The following is a 14,663-nucleotide window of genomic DNA, read 5'->3' as shown; positions in this document are numbered from 1 at the left end:
TACAATAATCATTAAATGTTTGGGATGTAAATTCCCCAGCATTGTCAAGTCTTATTCTCTTTATTGTATGATCTGGGAATTGTGCTCTTAATTTGATGATTTGGGCAAGTAATTTTGCAAAGGCAACATTTCTACTTGAAAGTAGACTAACATGTGACCATCGTGTAGAAGCATCAATTAAAACCATGAAATATCGAAATGGTCCACATGCTGGATTAATTGGCCCACATATATCTCCCTGAATTCTTTCCAAGAATTTTGGAGATTCAGTAGCAATTTTGCTCATGGATGGCCTTATTATTAATTTGCCAAGTGAACATGCAGAGCATGTTAATTCATCTGATCGGGGAATTTTGACATTTCTTATTGAATGTCCAACTGAATGTGCTATTATTCTTTGCATCATCCCAGTTGCTGGATGTCCCAAACGATCATGCCATAAGATAATCAAATGTTTGTCATCTAACTTCTGGTTAGATACCATATTGATTTCCACGGGTCGTATGTTTATACGATATAACCCCGAAGAGTATGCTGGCAATTTCTCATATATATGTTTATTGCCATGTTTTTCTGCCGTGAGACATATATACTCTTTTTGATCTGTCATCATTGTTTCTAGATGATAGCCATTTTGGCGTACGTCTTTAAAGCTTATGAGATTTCTTTGAGATTTACTCGAATATAAAGCATTATTGATTATTAATTTTGTTCCATTTGGAAGCATTATACAAGCCTTTCCAGATCCTTCAATTAATTTAGCTGACCCGGAAATAGTGTTCACATTTGCTTGAAACAACTTTAGTTGTGAAAAATAATTTCTATCCTTTAAAATAGTGTGCGTTGTTCCACTGTCCAAAAGACATTGATATTCGGAACTAACTTCAGGTAGATCCATATCTTCATAAAATAAATTTGAGATTAGTTTAGAATAATATTATACAATCTTTTATTGATGATAGTGACTAAAAGTACATGACTAGAAATTTAAAATACAGAACATAAAGAAAATACATTAAAACATAGCATATGTTACATTAGTAGATGAGAAACCTAAGCATTGTTGTTTTCTCCAAGAATGAAATCATTTCCAATTTCAGCATTATCCATGAAATAATCGGATACATCAAGGCTGGGACAAGGAGCATTTTCCTCATGAACATAATTTGCTTCTGCATTTTTCTCTTTGCCCTTTACAGAAGCCTGGTAAAGATCTACCAAATGTTTGGCTGTACGACAAGTACGTCCCCAATGTCCTGTCATGCCACATCTGTAACATGTGTCTTTTCCTTTCGAAGGAGTTTGTTTGTGGCTTCCAGATGACTGCCCCTTCTGTTTTTCAAAATTTTTGAAATTACTGTTTCTTAGAAAATTGTTTCTACCACGACCACGGCCGCGTCCGCGATAATTTCCACGGCCTCTTCCACGGCCATTATAATTTCCACGTCCACCTCTTCTTGTAGCATTTGACTCGGGTGGATAGGAATTTGTTGCATTTGCCTCATGATGAGTGGCCAAAGACCCAGTTGGTCTCAGGTTATGATTTTTCAACAAAAGTTCACTATTTTGTTCCGCAACAAGCAATACACTCATTAATTCATTGAACCTTTTAAAACCTCTTTCACGGTACTGTTCTTGCAACAGTATATTGCTTGCATGAAAGGTAGTGAGTGTTTTTTCAATCATCTGTTCATCCGAAACTGGATGATCACAGTATCTCAATATAGACACTATCTCATGTATGGTTGAATTATAATCAATTACAGATTTGAAATCCTGGAACCGTAAATTTGTCCAATCAAATAATGCCTTAGGAAGGAGCACCCTTTTGTGGTGTCCAAATCTTTCATTAAGGCAATCCCATAATTCTTTGGGATCTTCAACCATCATGTACTCAGTTTTAAGGCCTTCATGTAAATGATGCCTTAACAACACTAAGGCTTTTGCCTTATCTTGTTCAGTAACAGGTTTTGCAACAGTCATTGCAGAAGTGGTAGTATCAGTTGTTTGACCAGAGGGACTTTTATTTTCTTTAACAGTGTGCTCCAAGCCTTGAGCTTTCAAATTCATCATTGCATCCACTTTCCATTCCAGAAATTTCTTTCCAGATAAATCTAAGATGCTGAACTGTCTTTTCATAAGGTCTCCCATTTTAGCTACAACAAATTACGTTATAATTAGTTTATAATAACAAATTATACGTACAACTCACATGTTTAGTTCTTCCATATTTATAGTTAAGTTAATAAGACACGTGATAATTAAATTTAATATAATAATAAACCAGAAATAATATAATCTTTTCTCCCCCTTGGTTTATTATTGTGAGTAATTATATGATTAGACAAAAATTAATCATGTTAGTTGCAAAAAAAAAAACAAAACGACAACAATAACAGTAGTAACAACAATTATAATGATAACGGTAATATTATACAATGATGATTAATAACAACAAACATAATAAAACAAAAACAAGCTTTTAATATACTAAAACGACAAAATAAGTGAGTTTTACTTATACATAATGACAAAAACTAATATTGCTACTAATAGAACTACAAGCGCCGTAATTAGAAGGAAATATTGTTTTATCTTCCTTAAATCTTCTTCAAAGGTGAAGTTGTGGGTGTTTTGGGTGTTCTGGTTGCCGTCGTCGGGGAACATATCGGAGAAGAAGGGGGTGATAAAATTTTTAGGTGATTTTTTTTTTTTTTTGGATAAAAAGTGGGAAGGGATAAGGGATTTGTGGTGAAATTGGGGGAAAAATCCGCCTTTTATAGAGGTAGGTTTATCCGTTACTGTTTTGTACAACTGTAAATATATCATATAATAGTCTAATGTACTGGCATAAAATTATGGTCCATATATATATATTTATAACTGTAAAAGGTTATCACACTGGGAATGCAAGCCATAGTGGTCCGAGAGCCCTAATATCTATAAAAGATCATGGGTTCGAAAACGGAAAGAAACACAAAAAGTATATAAAAGTGAAAAAAAAATAAGTATAAAAGGCTGCATCTTTTTGTTAATCTAGTTAATAATATGCATGCAAAGTTACTACTTAGCAATTATAATAACTAAGATCAAAAATTTACGTAAAATGAGTATGTAATATCAACATGAATCAAACAAAGAAACATCAACATGAATAAAACAAAAGATGATAGTAATGAATTCACAAGTAAGAGAACTTTCACTGTTGTTTTTGAGGTATATATAATACATTAAGTGTTTGAGTTTCTGGTATAGAGGATCCCAAATATGGGCAACTATAGAGCATACTCCTCGAAACATTTAGAAGTAGATAGTATTATTTGTTATAATTTTTAGAAGTAGGTATAAATATACCTGACTGGAAACTGGTGCTGATAACGTGTTAAATATTTTACCAATAGAAAGATGTTGGAGAGTAAGAGAAGTAAAGAAGTAAAAGTAGTGTAGTAGTATTACTCCGGTTATTTTTTTGCTTGTGTAGTTCACAATAGTGAACTTGCCTTTTATAGGCAAATTTTCTTATTAAAATATTTTGCATGATTGTACTTTGTTACAAATTATTGTACTAGTTTACATGCTCATGTAAACTTCACTTGTAATTTTTCTCAACATAAACCTCAATATATTGTTCACTACTTCACTGTATAAACCTAAAAAGGGTTTTGGTTCCAGAGTGGGGTTGGGGTGAAATGGAGAGCGTTCAAAACGCATTTAGTAAGTTCTCAAACGATGACAAATTGATGGGTTCTTCAGCTTTTCAACCACAATCATCACCTCCACCTCCACCTCCACCTCCACCACCTGCTTCTTATGGGCATCCCGGTGTTCTAGTCACCAGATCTCCAAGGTACTACTTTTATTGGGTAATTTCCTCATAATTCATGCTATTTATTGATGCCATTTGTATAATTTGATGAATTTATGCTGTAAGTTTGCATATTGTTATATACCCATCATCAATTTTCAATCTTTATGCTATTTAAATGCTGCCCTTTTGACTGAAATTTGCATTTGGTAATGTTGGTGTTGAGAAAAGCAGTGGATTTGGGAGTTGGGTAAAGGAGAAAAGTTTTCTACTTCGTATTTGTTATCTCTGTTTTCCTGCAAATAGTGGACTTGTTGACCTCAATGATAGAAATTGAGGAAATGATGTTCGTATTACTATCTTCTTAGGAAGATTTTCATATTGTTATTGTTATTTTAGTCATTGGTTAGGAGCTGAGTGATAGTGATTTATGGTGCAAATTGACTAGTATGAATACTTTTTTGGATATTGTACAATAGTCGACATGCCGAGGGTGTTGGGGAAGAGGGGGAGAGGCGGATGGAGGGGATCTGAGTCTGAATTGTGCAGTAGTTTGTGCCTTGTGGATTACTTTTGTGGCAGTGAAGCAGGTTCTTACTTTGGGCAATTCCGTAGTAATAGACTAATAGAAAGACTTTATAAGGTTATGTGATTTAGTTGCCTAGGAGTTGATTATGGACATTTTTGTTGGATTGTCAATTAACATTTATCATTTTAGGTTAGATTTATGTAGGGAGATTAAGACATTTATGAAAGAGAATTGATTTTGAGTACTAGTTTGATGAATTATATGTTATGATACCTTGTGGTATGGTGATCGTCTATTTTTATACTATGTCAATAATATTTTCAATATTTGACATGTAGTTTAAAAGCATTTTACACCAAAATTTCAAAAAGATAATGTATTTTCATAACAATATATTTAGACCGGCTTTGGTGGACTTTAATGTGTGTGACTTTGAGTGGATTTGATTTATTTCTCATGTGAATATTATTAGGGAGCCATTATGTTGAGATAGGGGATAGGAAAAGGTATGAAGAAAGGGATAGGGATATAAAAGAATGTAAATCCCTTTGACATGATATGTTATTTCAGATGAGTAGTTGACTAAACACAATATACTCCCTTGCTATCACCATTCCTCTGCTAATTTGCTCCACAATTTTCTTTCTTTCTTCCTTGCTTGCCCACTAGCTTCTTTTGGGTGGAATAATGTTATATAGATATGATGGAGGCTTCTTTTGGGTGACATAATGTTAATAACTAAGATCAGACAATCTCACCATCATGTCCAGACAAATCAGTTAAACTTACCTAAAGGTGCATGGTTTTGTGACTAATATGGAGGGGCTTCTATAATCATTCCTATCTAAAGGAAATTATTTAGTAATTGTTTATAGAGAAGGTTTATTGGGGGGGGGGGGGGGGTTCTTATAATTCTATCAATAGTATTTGAAACACTTTAACCTGTAGTGAAAAATGTTTGTAATTTACCGTTATACGCTTTAATCTTTAGTGAAGTGGTCATCCATAGATGTGATGTTTGAGTGTGGATAAAATCCTAGATATTATATGATATAGGGTATGAGACTATGAGGTTATGCGATGAATCGAGGGGAATCACCTCATGCTGTGCGAGTGTATGAAAGGAGGCACAAACAACAAGGCAAGGGGCAGGTGCACAATCACAAGCTGTCACAAGAAGACAAACAAGGGAATTCTCCACTGAATGGTGAGGCAAAAGGGCTGCATTCACCCGGCGCAGAACCGGACAAAACTCTTAATGATTAGGTTAATCGAGTAGGATAGAGCTTGGTATAAAAGGAAGAGGAATGTAATAGTGCAGACTTATGTCGAGAGAAGTAATAGCCAGTAGCAGTAGAATAGTAGTAGAGTAGCCTCCAAGGTAAAGTCTTTCACCATTGTAACCGTTAGTTTTGAATATTAATCAAAGATCCAAGCTTTATCTCTATTTTCCTCTGTTTTCTGTCCTTATTTACCTATTGAATATCGTAGTCCATAGCAAGTGGTATCAAAGTGGTCAATCATGGTGACTCTGACACTGACCCGACGGGCTGTCGCGGTGGATGAGAAACTCGGAGAGGTGGATTCCAGGTTGCAGACCATTGAAGAGAAATTTGACTTACAGGAAGTTCACCTCAAAAGCATTGCTGAGAAGTTCGGGACACAAGAGGCCACCATTGAAAGGGCGGTGCTAGAGCGGTGGCCGAAGTAATGGAAGCGGAGAGGAAACGGACGGAAGAAGCCTTAGCCAGAACCACCACGCGGCTGGAAGAGAGGATCGACCGTTTCCGGATTGACCACGACCGGTTGGCAACGATTGAGAGGGAGAACAACCTGAAGTTCCGAGAGGAGATGAGAAAGGCCGCGACCGGAGGTCAGGGGACTAGACCACCACCACAGCCGCAACCCATCATCTAGCCCATCCTTAACCTTGACGCCGAGGGCAGCTAGAATCAAGGGCAAGGTGAGAACGAGGTTTGAATAGGGGAGGAGTTCGAGTACAGGAACTCGCCAGGAGGCGGTGGCGGCGGCGGCCACTGGAAGCCCAGGAAGCTGGAAATGCCTTTATTTGAGGGCACTGACCCGGATAACTGGATTGTGAGAGTCGAAATGTTCTTCGAGTTTTATCAACAACTGACGGAGAGAGAGAAACTAGAAGCATCGGTGGTAGCCATGGACGGCGCTGCTCTAAAATGGTACCAGCGGGAGAAGAAGAGAAGGCCGATTGTGGGGTGGACCGATCTGAAGCAAAGGGTGTTGTATGAATTTCGACCATCCTATTCTGGGTCATTGTATGAACAATGGTTGGCTGTGAGTCAAGAAGGGACGGTGGAAGAATACAGAAGGAAATATATTGAGATGGCACCCCTGTTGGAGGGGATACCCGAATCCTTAATGATGGCACCCCTGTTGGAGGGGATACCCGAATCCTTAATGATGGGTCAATTCATTAATGGGTTGAAGGGGGATATTAAATCCGAAGTTCGGATGCTAAACCCGTTTAATTTGGAGGGGGCCATGGAGTTGGCGGGTCGCATTGAGGAAAAGAATCGGGTCTGTGTCAGTCCAGGAGAGTGGGTCAAGATGTGGCGAAAACTGGGCCGACCCAAAATCAATTCCCTAACTCTCATTTCACTAAGCCTGGTGGGTTAGGGCTGGTCCAAACGTATTGAGTACCCAACCATACTGGATCAAGCAAGGTGTGGACCAATCCACCAGAATCCCAAGCCCGGTGAACATGGCAAAATCATCGGGAAATTCGCAAGGTAGGTCCACCACCCTTACCCGGCGTCTCACGGAGGCGGAATTGCAGGAAAGGAGAGCGAAGAATCTGTTTCAAGTGTGATGAAAGGTGGAGTGTCCGGCATCGCTGTAAACGCAAAGAGATGAGCGTTTTATTAGCGGCGGAAGACGATAAGGCGCAAGAAGAGGAGGAGGACATGGTGGTTGATGAGGACATGGAGGTGTCTTTATGTTTAGTGATCGGAATCTCTAATCCGAAAACCATGAAGCTAAGAGGGGTGGTCGGCGGCAGAGCGACGGTGGTAATGGTGGATCTTGGCGCCACCCACAATTTCATACCGCAACAATTGGTAGCCGACGCTGCAATTCCACTGGTTAGTGGAGGAGATTTCTCGGTATCACTCGGGAACGGAGAGACAATCAGAGGCAGTGGCGTTTGCAAGCAGGTAGAGGTGTCCTTGGATGGGGGAGTGTTGATTCGGGAGGATTTCCTTCCACTGGAACTTGGCAACGCCGACCTGATACTTGGCGTGCAGTGGTTGGAGAAGTTGGGGGCTGTTACCACCAACTGGAAGACGCACGTGATGAAGTTTCGAGTAGGTGGGATGCCGGTGATACTTACGGGGGACCCGTCGCTTGAAAAGACACAAATTTCGCTCAAGCCCATGATTAAGAAACTTGTGTAAAGAAGGGGGAGGATTCCCGGTGGAATTAAGCAAGTTGGATGGAGAAGTGAGTAGGGGCAGCAGCGGTTCTCAACCACCTCCATTCCTAACAGATGTGTTACAAAAATTTCGGGGAGTATTTGAGATGCTAGGGGAATTACCACCTCAATGGAATCATGAACACTCGATTGTTTTGATAGGAGGGAGCAACCCGTTTAGCGTAAGGCCATATCGCTACCCTCAAATTCAAAGATATGAGATAGAGAAATTGGTTCAAGAGATGCTTCAAGCCGGAATAATCCGACCTTCTACGAGTCCTTTCTCTAGCCTGGTGATTTTTGTGAAGAAGAAGGATGGAAGTTGGAGATTTTGTGTGGATTATAGGGCCTTGAACAAGGAGACCATGTCGGATAAGTTCCCAATTCCGGTCATTGATGAATTGCTTGATGAGTTACATGGAGCTCGATGGTTCTCCAAGTTGGACCTAAAATCCGGCTATCACCAAATAAGGGTGAAACCCGAAGATATCCACAAAACGGTTTTTCGCACTCACGAAGGGGATTACGAGTTCCTTGTAATGCCGTTCGGGTTGACTAATGCCCCGGCTACCTTTAAATCTCTTATGAATGAGGTTTTTAAACCTTATTTGAGGAAGTTTGTTTTGGTGTTTTTCGATGACATCCTAGTGTATAGTAAGGAGGAAGGGGAACACAAGGAGCATGTGAGGTTGGTGCTTGAAAAATTGGCCGTGAATGAGTTGTATGCCAATTGGAAGAAGTGTAAGTTCGGGAAGAAAGAAGTAGCATATTTGGGGTATGATATATCGGAGAGTGGGGTGGCAATGGATATGGACAAGGTGAAGGCCATTGTCGAGTGGGAGGAACCGAAGAACTTGAAGGAACTAAGAGGCTTCTTGGGTCACTGGTTACTACTGGAAATTTATGGCTCAATATGCCCAAATAGCCGGACCATTAACCAATCAAATGAAGAAAGACAAGGGAGTGAAGCAACCTAAGCCTTCAAGGCTCTCAAGGCTGCCATGACCTCGGCTCCCGTTTTGGCCATGCCAAATTTTCAAGTAGAGTTTGTGATTGAGACTGATGCCTCCGGGTATGGGCTAGGTGCGGTTATGATGCAACTTGGCAAGCCTATAGCATTTTTCAGCAAGCTCCTAGGGGTCCTAAACCAAGCAAAGTCCATTTATGAGAAGGATTTGATGGCCATTAGCCTTACGGTGATGAAGTGGAGGCACTACCTCCTCGGTAGGCATTTTATAATTCGCACCGACCAACAAAGCTTGCGGTTTTTTACTCAATAAAGGGAGGTTGGGAGTGAGTATCAAAAATGGATGAGAAAATTGATCGGCATGGATTTCGAAATTCAATACAAGCCTGGTCCCTCGAATCGAGTTGCGGATGCATTGTTAAGAAAAGGGGAAGCAAGAGTCCACTTGTGGGCCCTAATTTCAACCCAAAGCGTGGACTGGCCGAGCTTGAAGAAGAGGCAGCCCATGATTCTTGGCTGGCAGACCTGAGGCAGAAGCTAGCTACGGATCCAGAGGCATGCAAGGGGTTCTCCTTGGTGGATGGCAGGGTGCGTTATAAGGGGAGGGTAGTTGTGCCTAAAAATTCTAAATTCATCCCAATACTACTCAGAGAGTACCATGATACTTCCATGAGTGGGCATGAAGGTGAGGTCAAGACATATTGCTGGCAGCTGATTGGTTCTCGCCAGGTATGCGAAAGAAAGTAGGGGAATATGTCAGTGCTTGTGTTGTGTGCTAGAGAAGCAAGGTGTCTCAGCAGTTAGCAGCCGGGTTATTGCAACCCCTTCCGGTGTCGGAAGTAGTGTGGGACGATATCTCGATGGATTTTATAGAGGGGTTACCACTCTCAAAAGGGGTGAGTGTGATTTTGCTTGTCGTGCATAAGTTGTCGAAATACAGCCACTTTGTGGGATTGAAGCATCCTTTCAATGCATTGAAGGTGGCAGATGTCTATGTGAAGGAGATCGTGCGTTTGCACGGGTTTCCATCTTCAATTGTGTCGGACCGGGATAAGGTGTTCATGAGTCTCTTTTGGGAAGAGTTGTTCATGTTACAAGGCACGCACCTCAAGCAAAGTACATCTTACCACCCTGAGATTGACGGTCAAACGGAGGTGGTTAACAAGTGCTTAGAAACCTACCTCCGTTGCTTTGTGGCAAGCCAACCCAAGAGCTGGGCACAATGACTTCCTTGGGCCGAATACTCTTACAATACATCACCTCACACCACGACTAAGATGACTCCCTTTAAGGTGGTATATGGGAGAGATCCACCTAAAATCTGGAAACCAAGAGAAGGGTCAACAGTAGTGAAGAGTTTGGAGGAAGGATTGTTGGAGAGGGACTTGATTTTGGATGAACTATGCATGAATATCAATCGTGCCCAGCAATTGATGAAGGAGAATGAGGACAGTAAAAGGAGAGAGCTTGAGTTTGAGATAGGGGATTGGGTCGTTTTGAAACTACAGCCTTATAGGTAGCGCACAATTGCCAAGCGCCCATATGAGAAGTTGGCTGCACGCTTTTATGGCCCTTTTGAAGTATTGCAGCAAGTTGGGAAAGTGGCGTACCGCCTTAAGCTGCCAGAGGACAGCAGAGTACACCCTGTGTTTCATATCTCACAGCTTAAGAGGGCCGCAGGGGATGCTCCGGTCAACCCGACCATTCCATCTCAACTCACAGCTGACTTGGAGCTAGTGGTTGAACCTGAAGAGGTGCTGGAAGTCAGGCAGAAGACAGGGGAGGGCAACAGTAGCATTGAAGTTCTGCTGAAGTGGCGTGACTTGCCTGCATTTGAGGCAACATGAGAGGACTATGAGATGATCAACCTCAGATTTCCTTCCTTCCACCTTGAGGACAAGGTGAAAGTCCGGGGGGGAGTATTGTAATGAATCGGGGGGAATCACCTCAGCAGGCTGTGCGAGTGTATGAAAGGAGGCACAAACAACAAGGCAAGGGGCAGGGGCACAATCACAAGCTGTCACAAGAAGACAAACAAGGGAACTCTCCACTGAATGGTGAGGCAAAAGGGCTGCATTCACCTGGCGCAGAACAGGACAAAACTCTTAATGATTAGGTTAATTGAGTAGGATAGAGCTTGGTATAAAAGGAAGAGGAATGTAATAGTGCAGACTTATGTTGAGAGAAGTAATAGCCAGTAGCAGTAGAATAGTAGTAGAGTAGCCTCCAAGGTAGAGTCTTTCACCATTGTAACCGTTAGTTTTGAATATTAATCAAATATCCAAGCTTTATCTCTATTTTCCTCTGTTTTTCTGTCCTTATTTACCTATTGAATACCGTAGTCCATAGCAGGTTAATGACCTTGTAATTTGGCTGCTGAATTCACTATTTTCATTGTAATAGGCCAGCCTGGTGGACTGAGATGTGACAGAGTCGTGACCAGTTTGGTGATGCATGGGTATTAGGTCATCTATGTAACTATGTAAGTTCATTTTCTTCGTAGGCCAAGACCCTGGAACCTGGTTTAGCATTCGAGGAAGTTATTGATATCATGATTATGTGTTTCATCTTGTATCCTATTTTATTCTTATTTTCTGTCATCACTCCAAATGATCAAATACCATCAACGTAAATCATCAATTATGAAGCGTTGCCATGGAAAAAGAAGAAATGTTGGGATATAGAGTGAGATATAATTTGGATGTAAAGAACCCTTTGGAGCAGAAGTGATGGTGGGTATGGGTGTGGTTCAAATGTCCTAGCTCTTTTAATTAATCCTTCGCCATGTTGCATGCACTATAGGAACACTAGGAACAGTTGCTATCTAGTAGCATCTTAGAAAAACATTGAGAGTCAAAGGAATGTGGGAGTCACTTGCCTTTTGATGATATGTGAAGACATCACGGCTTCATGGGTAAGTTGGATCAGTTACCTAAACACCCTTGTCGAAGGGATCATCTAAGGATATCTATTAGACTTTGTCTTATGCAATCCTTTTAATGCAAGCTTTGCTAAGTCATTGCCGCATTAGGCTTTCCTTATTTGTTGCAGACTCAATTAAGTAAAATAAATTATTGAGGTACTACGGAAGTTTGTTGGGACATGGTCTAGGTGGTGGTCATCGTACATTGTTGCAGCAACTCACTAGGAGGCTGTTATTTACAAATTCATTTAGGGTTTGTTTGGATAGCAATCACACAGGGGAAAGAAAGGTGATGAGGGCAGGTTGAAGGATAGGAAGGGGATTGGGTTTTTTATTTTTAAAAGAGAGGGGCGCGGGGGTGGGGATGGATGAATTGTTCCAATTCCCATCTCTTCCTTTCCTTCCGTTATGTCATACGCTCATACCAAATAACAGAAAATGATTTATTGACTTTCTCTTCCCTTCCTCTTGTTCTAAATTCCCCTCTCCAAACATCTGTAAAGGATTTTGGGCTAAACCAGTCCTTGTATGCTATTGCAAGTTTCTGCTGGGACCTTGGGGTTCACATGTGTATGGTATACTCATGTTAACGAGTACTAGAACAATATATTCAGACATTTTAACAATTACCAGGACAAGCTGTTTCAGTTGTGATGTACATACTCTGTAGTTTAATTGGGGCCTTGGAGTTTGCTATGAAAATATAATTGACTCCAATTGAGACATGGTGTAGGTGAATACCATATAGTTCAGACTTGAGAGTGTTGAGTGGTTGAATATGGCTTTTTGTTATAGCCTGTTATCTGTGGAAAATTCATTCTACAGTGAAATTTTGGCTAGAACATATATCACCAAGGGAATACGTTGGGCAATAATGGTGACTCGTAAAAATTAAAATTCTTGAAGTTCCATATCCATGTGGCCTTTTCTTTATTTTTTTGGTAGTTTGCTATGTTCAGGTCTTGCTGGGCCTGGTGGCCACAAACAATGTTGCACTTAAGGTTATTGACCATTTTAATATCTTGAAAACTTTTGTTTTCACCCTTTATCTCGTCGAGTGCGGCTTCAAAGAAGGGTTCATTCTAAAGTGGATAGCATTCATAGCAACATAGAAAGCTGTATAAATCTGAGTCCTTGTGATATTTTGCATCTAAAGTAAAGGCTTGGAAACCCTCTCGATGTTCTGTATATATGTAGCCAACAGTTACTTTTAATGTGACTAAATGAGTCTTGTGCTTGAAGATATGTTTCTAAGTCTCGTACCTCCTAATGGCATGATAAAACAAATTACATCACATGGACGGCATTTAAATTAAAACACATTGTATTAAATTTCTTTTGAAGTTCTCTACTCTACCTTGAACCATTTTTGCTGAGAATCATCATTGGTGATAACTTTACTACTTACAAGGGGCCTACTGGCCGAGGCTTCTCTCCGGTCTAGTCTTTGAAGTGGATCAAGTATTTGCTATTCAACTAGTTTAAGCAATTAAGAGAACTCATGTAACTATGACTAATGCATTTTTCTATATCTACCTTAATCGTTTTTGACCGTGTAAAAGTAACTTGTAGCAAATCCTATTTGCGAGCATCATGTATTCATCTTATTGTCCTTTTCATTACTATTATCATCCTTGCCTTGGATCATGAAAGTAGTGTATCATTTTCTCAAACTTCTGCATCTGTATGCAGACAATCTGTGTCACTGTGGACGTGCTCTAAGCTTTGTGCTGTTTGCTTTGTTGCTGGGATTGTTGTCGGCTACACTTTGAAGCGACGAGTTCGACGCTGGCTCTCCAGTCTTGTGAGGAGATTAAAGGATGACTGAGAAGAAGCTCTTTGCTACTGGTATGATCTTATAGCTTGAGTTTTTAAAGATCCGAGAAACAAAGTTTGACTTTTCCTTCTCTAAACAAACTCAGAAATCAATATCTAGGAAGATTAATAGGCCTTTCTGTCTCACTTTTGGTGTATATGTGATAGCACTCCAGTAAAATAAAATTGTTAGGCACCTAAATACTTTTCTATGTACCTTGGTGATTTATATTTATGTTGAGTGATTGAATATGTTCGCATATATGTATCGTATATATTTTTTGTTTACCTAAATCATATACTGCATCGTTCATATAGTACACTACAGGAAACACCTGTGATAGTAATCGTGTATCTCCAATTGGTATTGGTGCCAGGACTGAACGTCATGCCCCTTTCCTGGCATAGGGGCTGTACTTCGGATAAGAAAAAGAAGAGAGATGGGTTGAGGGGAAGGCATTTAATGATTTTATATCTCATTACAATGCTCTATTTTGTTATGGTTAGAAAAAGAATAATGCCAGTTCTGTTTTAGTAGCAATACTGTTATGTTTCTATGAATAAGGACTAATAACCTGTTTTCTAAAATTCGTATTTGATTTGCCACTTAGTTTCCATACAAGTATATCAGGCTAATAAGCTGCAGTAGTGTCACCTAATTCATCCCTTCCTAGCTTCCCACCCCTCTTCAACTGAAAAAGGGGAATTGTACTAGTAAATTCAGAATCTTTGGTCCAATATAATATATTACAAATTAGGTAGTGAATTGCGAACATGTCCGAACCCAATTTTACATCTAGCTTACACAAAACTTGGGCAGCCGTGATTATTTAGTTCTTAATGAACTGTCAATACAGTTTATATCATCTAGAAGGTGTGGCTGTCAAGAATATATCTTTGATGCACCCCCTTCTCTTTAAAATACTACTAATTACACCTAATCAAACATATATTTACAGTTTGTTAGTAGTTAGTATACCAACGAATTTTGCTGAATAACATAATAATATATTGATAGACTAATCACATATTTAAAAGAGATTAAGCTCAAACATTGAGCAAGTTGTTTAGTTGATAATCAGTTAACAATTTTAGACGTGCGTTCATGTATCAAATATAATTATTATAAGCTTAGAAGTAACACCGGCCTCTGTTTATTATAAAGTAGCAAATTTTATT

The 14,663-nt window shown here is 39.8% G+C and overlaps 1 long non-coding RNA gene across 1 annotated transcript; it reads left to right on the top strand.

Moving 5' to 3' along the window:
• Nucleotides 1-3,674: 3,674 nt before the first annotated feature.
• On the top strand, nt 3,675-13,741 carry LOC145578798 (uncharacterized). The gene is made up of 2 exons (XR_014098922.1): nt 3,675-3,847; nt 13,362-13,741. It is a non-coding gene; the product is annotated as an uncharacterized LOC145578798 (long non-coding RNA).
• The last annotated feature ends 922 nt before the right edge of the window (nt 13,742-14,663 follow it).

The sequence above is a fragment of the Chenopodium album genome, chromosome 14 (assembly GCF_948465745.1).
Source record: "Chenopodium album chromosome 14, dcCheAlbu1.1, whole genome shotgun sequence".
Taxonomy (NCBI): Eukaryota; Viridiplantae; Streptophyta; class Magnoliopsida; order Caryophyllales; family Amaranthaceae; genus Chenopodium; species Chenopodium album.
Note: the sequence above shows the minus strand (reverse complement) of the source record. Positions and strands in the feature narration are given on the sequence as shown.